The sequence below is a fragment of the Lycium barbarum genome, chromosome 10 (genome assembly GCF_019175385.1).
Source record: "Lycium barbarum isolate Lr01 chromosome 10, ASM1917538v2, whole genome shotgun sequence".
In the NCBI taxonomy this organism is placed as follows: domain Eukaryota; kingdom Viridiplantae; phylum Streptophyta; class Magnoliopsida; order Solanales; family Solanaceae; genus Lycium; species Lycium barbarum.
Window position 1 is genome coordinate 105,101,108 of NC_083346.1, and position 11,826 is coordinate 105,112,933.

Consider the following 11,826-nt stretch of genomic DNA (forward strand, 5'->3'; position numbering starts at 1 on the left):
AATCCAAAGCTGCTAATCCAATTTTACATGAACGTACAAAACATATTGAGATTGACTGCCACTTTATAAGGGAAAAGTTTAAGAAAGGATTGATTCATCCTACATACATCAACACTAAATTGCAGGTTGCAGATTTGATGACCAAAGGGTTAGGAGTAGCACAACATCATTTTCTCTTCCCTAAGCTGGAGGTTCTTAATGTTTTTCACCCACCATCTTGAGGAGGAATGTTGAAACATGATGTATACGTGATTGTATAATGGCGTATATCGTGTATATCGCATACTGCGTGGAGTCTGTTACAAATTAGTTATAGCTAGCTTAAGTGGTTAGTGGAGCAAATGATTAAATGCTAGCTGTAGAGAGTTGGCCAATGCAGTGAGCACTACATATACACACATGATTATAATCACAAGGCAATGGAATAATAATCAAAGATATTTTGCACTTCTCCTCTCATTCGAATGCTCTCTCCTGTTCTTCTTCCATGACTGAGCTTCAAGCTCAGTTCATGATTCATTCTCAATAATTTCACAGAGGCCTCCACGCTTCTGTGGACGAAGCTAGTAGCTCACTACTGAAAGCCTTGAACAGCCTCTAAATACCCTCTCAGAAGAATTTTATCAAGAGAAATTTAGACAGCATAAAACTAAAAAGGTATGATACACTTTTATACAAATTAAACAATAGAGAAATGAATTCACGCTCATAAGAATTTTATTTGAAACAAATTAGTACCTTTTTTGTTTAAGAAAAGGTAATCCATCATAATAATAGAATTGGCTAGGGTTTTTACATATTATCTATCTCTACATCTTCCTAGAGTGGATTTTTAGATTGTGGAAACATGGGATTCATCACAAGACTTGTGAGGATTCCCGACAACAGGTGACACAAATCGTGAATGTTGTTGATCCGCTTCCGCTAAGAAAACCCTGTAAGTATCTTTGGTTACTACACTACATCTAATAGAATTTTACTAAATTTGAAAATTTACAATGCAGAGCCTACAATTCTCATGTAACAGTTCACTAGCTAATAGGATAGATTTCAGTTACAACTGCAAATTAAACTACATATAATTTGACAAAAATCAAGTAATATAAAAAAGAACACGGAGATCAGCTAAAAGCAAGTTCAAAATTGTCGAAGTTGGGAACTGTCAAATTTAAGTTTAAAGATAAACGTCTGAAATTTGAACTACACAAGCAATATGCAAAGTTCAGTATTGGAGCACGGAGGATTTGAAAGAACAACAACTAATGTCTTCTTGGACATATATAAAATCACACTCATCTCAGACCAAATTAATTTAACCAAAACAAATACTTAATCATCTAGAGGTAAAAGGATACAATTGAGGCCTCTCAGAGACTCTCCTCACACCTACTTTCTCCAATGGATCATAATAAGGGTGTAAAATAAGTTGGTTGAGCTGGATTTTGAGGGAGTAAACATACTTGGGCTGAAATGGGTTAGGTTAAAATGAGTTAAAAGACGGATCATACCAAACTTGCACAATTCTTCTTGAGTTTTATTTTCTTTGTTTGTTCTTTAGAAAGAAAAAAAAAACTACCTCTATCTCAATTTATGTGATACACTTTCCCTTTTTAGTCTGTTCCAAAAAAAAAAAAAAAATGATACATTCTCTTATCTGGCAATAATTTAACTTTAAACTTTATCTTTTACGTTTTATAAGATGATCTATAACCACACAAATATCTTTGGCTTATTTTAAACCATAAGATTCAAAAGTCTTTTTTATTTCTTAAACTCCATGCTCAATCAAACTATATCACATAAATTGGGATGGAGGGGTACCTAACATATCATTATGGTTAGATATAACGTATCAAATAAAAAGAAATATCTTATTAAAAATATTTTGATAAGGTTTTTATGAAGTCAATCTGGACTACATATAAGCCTGATTTAACTACTAAAATTAAATCAGAAATTTTTTCTTAGCCCTGTTACATTTTCGGTTGCCGCCCCATTGATCAAATCCAATAGTCCCACGTTTAATTCACTAGGAATTCAATAGTAAATTATTAGTACCCGTATATACTCTAAGGAATCACTTGGTTTAAAACCGGGATTTCAAGATTATAATCCAGAAATAAAATCCAGGATTAAAACTTGGATAGTTTGTCCCACTTTTTATTTGAGATAAGTTATATCAAGTTTATGATATAAAAATAATATCGATTTTAACTAATACTTTCAACCAAACATGGAGCAAATTTAATCCTAAAATTTAAACCGAAAAAAACTCATCTAATCTCTTAAACCAGACGGCCCCTTAATAGTACAGTCAAGCACGTTTCTTGCGTAAAGAAGGAGAATCCATAAAAATGAAGAGCAAGAGGAGGATAAGGAATTTCCAAGGAAGTAGGAAAGGAAAGTTCATTGTCAAGATCATGCTTTACATCGTATCAAGTCTCATTTACTTATGTTAGTGCATAATCTAATGTCACACAGTAGTATGAGACGACCCATATCCACTCTCCTCACTAAAAAAAATGTATGTACAAACTTACGATCCATTTTTATTAAAAAAATGTGATAGTTAAGTTTAGATAATTTTACACAAACTGACAGTCCGATCCGACTAATTTACAATATTATATTTAATGAACTTTTTAATATAAATAGCTCGTCTTACTTAATTAATGAATTCGCAATTAAAGATTATATTTAATGAACTTCTTAACATAAATACAAAATCTGAGCAAAACTACTAAATTTGTCCAAATCCATAGCTAATTAATGATCTAGCTCCGCCCTGAGGTGAGGGATGCCAAAAGAGTGTGTAAAGGATCAAGAACTCACTCAAGATTCATCCTCAAGTGAAAGGTAAGGTCCATTCACATGTAGTCTCACTTAGATGCTCCTACAAAGAGCATTTTTCTTGATTAGCTGACTAGCTAGCGCACCGCATTTTTCTTGATTAACTGACTAGCTAGCGCACCAGTCCATCAAGTACAAAATTCCATTTGAGTTCATGATCCAAAAAGTAACTTCTGTCATTTTATTTTATAACATAGTGTCTGAGCCAGTTTATGTTTACCTCGATTATTTCATTGATTATTTACTACTTCCAACCAATACAAGTGTTGAATAACTATACAGAAGGATTAAAAAAACACTTAAAATATTTGACGGTTCTAAAATTTAAATTCATGCCACCTATAATTTTCACTCACTTCATTAATCTGTGGGAGCTAAAAGATATTACTATCATGTGGGAAAGAACTTCTTTTTTTGGGGGGGTCTACCCCCTTTAACACTTAATTTTATCTTAGTTTTCATCTATAAAATCCCCAGATGGCTTTATATTCTTTCATCAACTTAAACACTAAAAACACTCACATCCTGTCATGACCCAATTTGGCTAAGCCGTGCGGGCACTTACGTTTTTCACCTCGGTAAGCGAACCCTCAACCCAATGGTAATAAAGACATAAATAAATAAATCAATAAGCGGAAGAGAATAAATCACATAAGTCTGACGGTAACAATATAGAAAAAGTGCAATAAGGAAATACACCCAGGGTCTGATCTAATCCATACAAGAACATCTAGATCAAAATATACAAGTCTAGAAATATAAATATACATCAAGTCTGAATATGTCTCAGAATGGAAAATAAGACATAGATAAGAAGAGTCTTCAAGGCAGCGAATGTCTCGTGCTCACCCTGTAAACTCTAAGTTGTACTCATAGTGACTATCAGCCACGGGAGACGGAAACAGATCCAACCTGGAACTCTGCATTCATAAAAGAATGCAGCAAGTGCAGGTCAGTACAAAACCACAGTACTGGTAGGCATCATAGACCGACTGTCTAGCTAAGATAACTCAGACAATAAAGCAAGATAGGCATATAAATCAACAAGTATAAATCAAACACAATCAGAACCAAGTACACGTCATCACCTAGGTAGAAGCATCTAAACTCAAATGTGTCAAGTCTCAATACATTCAATCTGGAACCCAAAAACACAAGTAAATCACCAGATCATCACAATATAAGCCATAACGCAATATAATGCAATATTTTATGAATTCAATGCAACGCAATGTTATGTACACATGTACTCCGGACGGCCGTATCAACGTCTCGGTAGCACAACCCATGGGGGACCCACAAAGTCCATGTACCTCACTCAATCCACGATTCCGGGACAATCATCGGATATCGGACTCTCACATCACTCCACTCAATCGACGATTCCGAGACGACCATAGGATATCGGACTCTCACATCGCTCTCATGCAAACTGAGCCTAGCTCATCATAGTGTTTCCTCAAGTATCATCAATGTATCAACAATATATCATGAGGGATAAGAGTGCGTGCAATTTATGAGTCAACATCAATAATCATATCAATCTCACAAGTACCAAGCATGGGTATGCCAACGATATCATGAAAGACTACATAAGTCATATGGAACACTATCCTCGTAATCAAATGTCAACAAGCAAGATACTACAATATCATGATCAAGATATAAAAATAGTCTCTAATATCTACTATTACCACGCGACATCAAGCCAACAACAATAGAACAAATCAAGTCACAACACAACGGGGTGGCTAGCCCCAATCACATAACAGGGCCCAACCTAAGACAATATACAACCCAACTTTATACCCGAAGGTTGACATGCTTTCTCCGATACTATCATCTAAATATATGTTTCGCTATACGAAGTCTCACTAAGGGTAAGCCATAACCTACTTGGATGGTCGAACAGCAGTATACTAACAATCACTTCTTAGTCTTGCTCTTCCGCTGAGCCTCAAAATCAAGATAGTCTAGGCATATTCGAAAAATAAGTTAGAAATCATGAAGAACAATACCTATATTGCTATCATTCAAATTGGGTAAAAACGCAACCCTAGAATTTGGGGAAACGGTTCCCACAAAGTCAAAATAGGAAATTTAGGGGTAACATATATCCAATTAAAACTAGGTGATCAATACCCATTAAATAATTGCTAAATTAACTCAAGGATTCATCCAATTTCGAAATCCAAGCAAAACTCCCAATTTTGGGTATAAACCCTAGCTCTTAGATTCAAGAATTCAACACTAATAATGGGAGATCTATGATTAACAATCTTAGATACATCATAATCTAGCATAAACCCAATCAATTTCATCATTAAAAAGCCTAGATAGAATATCCATTAAACCTACTTTTAATCTTCCATTACTAATGAACTAATAAGGAAAAGGGATTCTAAGATGATTAGGAATAATGAATTAGCAAGAGATTAGAAGGACTTACCACTAAGAATCTTCTCCAAGAATCCTCTAGAATAGTTCCCAAGAGCTTAATTTTCGAAATGGAAATAAATGAGGGACTTAAGGCATTTAACACTTCATTTAATGAACTAACTGCCCGTCACCCACTTCAGCAACCATATTACCGCTCCAGCGGTCCCATGACCGCTACAGCGGTCATGCCAAAAGGCACAGACCGCTTTAGCGGCAGGGGACACCTTCAAGCGGGCACCAGACGCCAAACAATTTCCCAAGTTTCACACTTCAACTCGAATTTTCGATTAATTCCCAAGGCCATCTGCTGACAAACCACATACATAGACACACACAAAAACACGATATAAAAGCGTTCGTGGCCTCGAAATTCCTAACAGATATCTCGTTGACTGAGTCAACCCCCGATACCACAATTTTAACTTCCCAACTCAAGTCCCAAAATGCATCCGAGCGCATTGGGAACCGAACCAGATATGCATACAAGTTCTAAAAGACCATCCGGACCTCTTGGAATCGACGAATTTCCGAAAAAGGTCCATTTATGTCACAACCCAAATACCAATAAGTCGTGCGGGCACCTACCATATCCCACCTCGATAGGAAAACCCTTCCCTTATTCAATTATACAATAATAATTAATAAATAAAGCGGAATTAATTAAGAGTTTAACATATATTATAAATACCAAGTACGAAATTTCCAATTCTAAAAACAACCCAAGGAAAACGGTCAGAAATAGTACAAGAGCCACTAATCAACGTTTCTGAATAATACATGAGTTTCAAAACTAGAAATACTGTCTAAGGATCAAAGTAAGACAAGTAGTAAAGAAGGAGTCCCAGGGGCGGCGGACTCGTCCAATAAGCTCACCCTAGCAAACTCTGTAGATAGCCTAGGGATTAGTGTCGAGGTGCAGAAATGGTACCAATCTCGTACTCTGCACTAAAAAAGAATGCAGCAAGGTAGGGTCAGTACAAACACAAGTACTGGTAGGTATCATAGGCCGACAACAATTAGCTAACATATACACATGAAGAAATTGAAGAATAGACATGCTTGCAATCAAGTACATGTAAAACTCACAATCCAATATATCAGTCCAAATATAGAAAGACATATACAGAATCCAAGGCATAAAAGGATGATATGAAAAATGAATACATACAATACAATGCAATGCGATGCCCGTACACACATGCTATGGCGGTGTAGATCGTCGCCCAACAGCCATGACCCATGGGGGACCCGCAAAGTCCATGTACCACTCTCACGATCCCGGTAAGGACCTCGGGCCTCGTATACTCTCTTCCTTATCATCACTTCTAATCAAGTCACAACACAACCATATAAGGCTACAAGCCCACAAATCAGTCAATAATACCAACCTAGTCCATCTTAACTTCATACACGAAAGCGTACATGCTTTCTCCGACAGTATCTAACTATACATATGTTTCGCTAATCGAAATCTAACAAAAAAGGTAAGTCGTAACCTACCTCAACGCCGAGCGAGTGCCGACCAACAATCAAACCAATGCCTTTTCTTTGCGTAGAGTCTCTGAACGATCAAAATCTATCAAATATGCTATCTACGTTACAATACAAATCTAAGGACACTCATATTGCTATACTTATATCCAAAACCCAAAAGTACACCCCAAAAAGTGACCACGGACCCACAAGGGTAAAACTGAAATTTTCTTTTTTAAAAAATAGTTTCATTCATAACTTAAGGGTCATATATCCTGAAAATTAGCCAATTTCATCCATAATGAACTCTCAAATCATAAATTCTCAATTCTTAAGACTAGGACTCGAAACCTTTAATTACCCTAAAATCTTAACTTCGGATTAAAATCTAACTTCCACAACTCAAATACCGTGAATTTAAAGGTGTGCATACAATTCAATACATCTAGTACGTAACTACATATAATGGATTATACACTGACTATCAATAGTATTATATTCAAATACATAAGCAAAACATGTGTACACAATTTTATGGCTAAACGAAAATATGGTCACTGAAGTATGAAAGTTAAGAAAAAGAAAAAAAAAGGGGGGGGGGGGGGGGGGGGTTACACTGGTGCATGTTTACGGGAACAAATCTGATAGTGGTACGATAATATAAGCAAGAAATGGATTTTGCAAGATATGCAGGGCTATGTAATACAAAACACCATATATGGGTTTACTACGTTACACACAGACATGGTACTATCCATTATTGACCCAAAATTATTACTCCCTCCATAAAAATTAGAAACCAGTAGAACCCAATGTAGATAATGAAATCAATCCCCTAAATAATATTAAAATAATATCTCTCAACAAAAATATAATGCAACATACGTAATACCCATAACAATGCAAAATTCCCCTACCCTTTTCTCAATTATTAGCAAAACATGTATCCTAATCATTAACCTAATGATTACCTTATTTAAATTACTACTAGTACAACAATTCAATTCAATAATCACGTGACTTGAGTTAAATTATTTACTTGCAAATAGTTATGATTTCCTTGCTGTGCAGAGTTCGTGGTAGTGTATTTTTAACTGCCCCTTGACCTTTTTTTTTTCTATGCAATTAATGAAGGGAAATCTACATGGTGTGACAAACATTAGAAGTTATTTACATTTAGTAGCTATACTTTGTTTTAATTACATCTCATAGCTAAATTTTGTATATCAATTACACAATGTAACTAATGCCTTTTAATATACTTTTCTTCCCACTGTATCATTCTTTTCCCTCAATCCTCTCTCTATTCTCCCTCAACTCTCTCTCCTTTAGCAACCCTAGTTCTTTCATCTTTGTTTGTACTACTTCAATGGAGTCACTTTCCCGTCCTTTACACAGAAGAAAGCTCTTTAGTCAATGCTTGCTAAGTATAATACCACTACACATTCAGATTTCTATTTAGGTTGCCTAGATCCAATATGCAAGCCTTAAGGTCTCTTCAGCAGATTGAATCTCAATAATAAAGCTTGTAGTGCTTGCTAAGTGTGGACTCATGCTATTAGTCAGTGTGAGTCGAGCAAATTTCTTCCCAGATGTCGAAAAAATGATTCAGAAGGGGTTTTAGACTCCAAAATGTTTTTCATTTAAGAAATCCAAAAAAAAAATGATTTTGCCTCTGATACTGTTGAAATGCATTTTATTAGTTTTTTTTTTGTTTGTATTCATGATTTATAATCATCATTTATGGGTAAAAATCACCGCGATATTTTGTTAGAGATCCTCTATCACGCGCAAGGGAATGGATTGGAAGGGGAGATCGGGGATCTGGGAATTCGACAGAAAAATCGTAATTAGTTCTTACAATGATAGTCGGCTATAATTTTTTAACAGCGCGGACATTTCTCTTTTTTTTGTATTTAGTATTTGAGTGTATTCGTTAAGTTTTTTTGGGAAAATTCAACTCAGTTGTGCAAGTTGAATACAATTTTTTTTTGTATTTATGTTGTTTGAATACCACTAATTTTTAAATACAATAAAGTGAATACAATGTAAAAGTAGCTATAGATGAATACAACTGAGTTGAATACATTTGACATGAATACAGCTGAGTTGAATACAGTGAAAAGAATTTTTGAAATTTTTTTATTCGCTGTATTCATGAATACAGCTAGGCCGTTTTATGAATACAACGAGCCATTTTTTGAATACAGCGAGGAAACTGTAGCTACGCAATGTAAATATTGAAACTGTAGCTATGACAAATTTTAAACCCCCAAAGTGTAGTCATTTATGTAAAATTCTCATTAATGAACTAAGACTCTATATATTAGGTCTTCCACATATGGGCCACCAAGGAAAAGATATGTGGGCCTAGTCTGATTATTTATCCCAGTAGCTTCCTTAATTTATTTATTTCGGTAACCACTTTGTCTACTTTAAAATTTACCCGCTCCGTCAAATAATATATTTACCAACTTATACCTTATATGGGTGCAAATAATATTCCTATGAATAAACTATTCACACACGGTAAATAAATATATATACAAAAATTTACCCGTCAATTAAATGATTGAGTCACCCATTACCGCAAGCTATAAACACTAAAATAAGACCACGGAAAAGTGTTTTAGGAATATTAGCTCTAAAAGTGCTAAACGACCAAATGGGTCATTATAGTTTACCCAAAAGTCAACTTTGAGTCAACTCTTTTCCCTTTAAGCCCAATTTCACAAAAAGTAGCCCGAATCAAATCTAGGCACCTCGGGAAGCGTTTCAACGGTCCCCTCTGATCAAAAGTGAGCTAACCATGTTCGGATAGGGGCGAAAGTGCCGGAAAGACTATAACGACCAAACGGGTCGTTACATCAAATACCCGTTTTCTTCCCTTCGTTCTTATGGCCTTTCTTTTCATTTGATAATGACCAAAGACATACTAGTCAGAAGCACAAGCAATTCTTCCAATGAAGATGCATTTGAGCTAAGGCCCATGGACTCTTTGAGGAAGATAACCTTCTTATCAATCATGTAACTAGCTACGGTGAAGGTCGTTGGAATGCCTTAGCCAAATGTGCTAGTAAGATGTCATCAAGTTTCATACTCTTTCTGCACCATTTCATGTGGTACAGTTCAAATTTCGATAGTCAAACAAGAAAAGTTTTTGCTACAATTTATTCGTATGTCCTTTAAATATTTTAAATAATTAATTATTGTGACTTAAAGTATTTTTTAAGTAGTTTCTAAATACATAAATTGTTTTTTTTTTAAATTAAAAAAAAACTTAAAGAAATCGTATATCCGACTACATGATCAAATTAGAGAATTTTGACTCTCAAAATTCAAACTGTATCACATAAATTGGGACAGAGGGAGTAACAAAATTGTTGAATCCAAGAACAATAATTAGATATTCACAAATCTCATGATACTCTTTCATTTTTCTATTTTGTTCCTTTTGCAGGATTGAAGAGAATAGGGAAAAGTTGTAGGTTGAGGTGGTTGAACTATTTGAAACCTGATGTTAAGAGAGGAAATCTTAGCCCACAAGAACAACACTTAATCCTTGAACTCCACTCTAAATGGAGAAATAGGTGAATTTCCAAAACTTTTGCAAATTTAACTCAATCATAGACATAACTCTTCATTTGAAATGCTAACAGAGGTGAAATCTAGAGCAAGTTTCCCGGTTCAACTGAATTCAGTGCTTTACTCGAACTATGTAAATATATATAACAAATAATTTGTCATGTGTACACATGATTAGTTCATACTTGATCTGAATCCACTAACTCTACATCTCGAATTGGCCCCGGGGTACCATTAGTGGCATAGCCACCTATGTTAAGGGGGTGATTGAATTCCCTCCGTTGGAAATTTATAGCTGTGTATAGAGAAAATTATAAGTAAATATATAAGTTAAAAATTACTTCATACTAACATATATATTAAATCTTGAATACTTTTAGTAAAATTTCTGACTTTGTCACTGAATACTAGCGCAACTTTTATGTAATAACTTTTGGTAAATACATGTGGTCAAAAATAGCAAAGCATTTACCTGGAAGAACGGACAATGAAATCAAGAACTATTGGAGAACGAGGGTGCAAAAACAAGCTCGGCAGCTTAAGGTTGATTCAAACAGTAGAGAGTTTCTTGAAGCAATTAGGAGTTTTTGGATACCTAACCTAGGTTGCTTGAGAAAATGGAGGAATATCCCTCTTTATCATCCCCTTCTTCTTCTTCTTCATCATTTTCCAACATAACCAATGAAAAACAGGAATCCACTCTTCCTTCAGTAAATCCAAATGGTAACTTTGTTTACAGCACTTCAAATCAGGGTGGTTGTTACCGTTTGGAGAGTTTGAGGGAGCAGACAGACTTTTCGGCACTAGTGGAATCTCAAGATTTGTCCATGTCAGAGTATGAGGTGGCAGAAGCCGATTGGCTTACCGACCAAGTGGCAGGTTCATTTTGGAACATTGATGAGTTGACAATTCACAAAGGTAGGTGATGTGGACATCTAGGCTTTGGCTTTTTCAAAGTCAGAGTATGTGGGACCAACTTAGCCGTGGTCTTGTGGACATCTAGAAATTAAAATTAAGAAGATCTTTAATGATTCCTTGGTCATATGAAACTACGTTTATTTGAATAGGATAAAATTGAAAGAAAACGTTAATATTTTTTATTTTGTGAAACATCATTTATTTTGAATTAAGATGTAAACGTAAAAATACCATTTATTTTGAAATTGATGGAGTATTGATTAAGAAATTTCAAGTGGATATGAATTAATCCATATATCTAGGTTTGGCAAGGCTTTTGTAATGTAATCGCAGTTAAAGCCGAAATATGACTTTATAGGAACGGCCTTCTTGTGGTGTAATAGAGGGGCTAAAAATGCTAATCATAATAGAGTATAGAAGAGTTGCTTCTATCACTTGGGCATCCCTAGTCTATAACTAGCTTCTAAAATTTTGATTATGATTTGATCTCATAGCTCTGGGTCAAAACATAATTTTATTCAATGTCAACTTATTAAAAATTACTACTACAAAATAGGAATT

At 34.9% G+C, this 11,826-nt stretch overlaps 1 pseudogene; it reads left to right on the forward strand.

Moving 5' to 3' along the window:
- The first annotated feature begins 8,919 nt into the window (after positions 1 to 8,919).
- LOC132613240 (transcription factor MYB62-like) lies at positions 8,920 to 11,085 on the forward strand (annotated as a pseudogene).
- Positions 11,086 to 11,826: the final 741 nt, after the last annotated feature.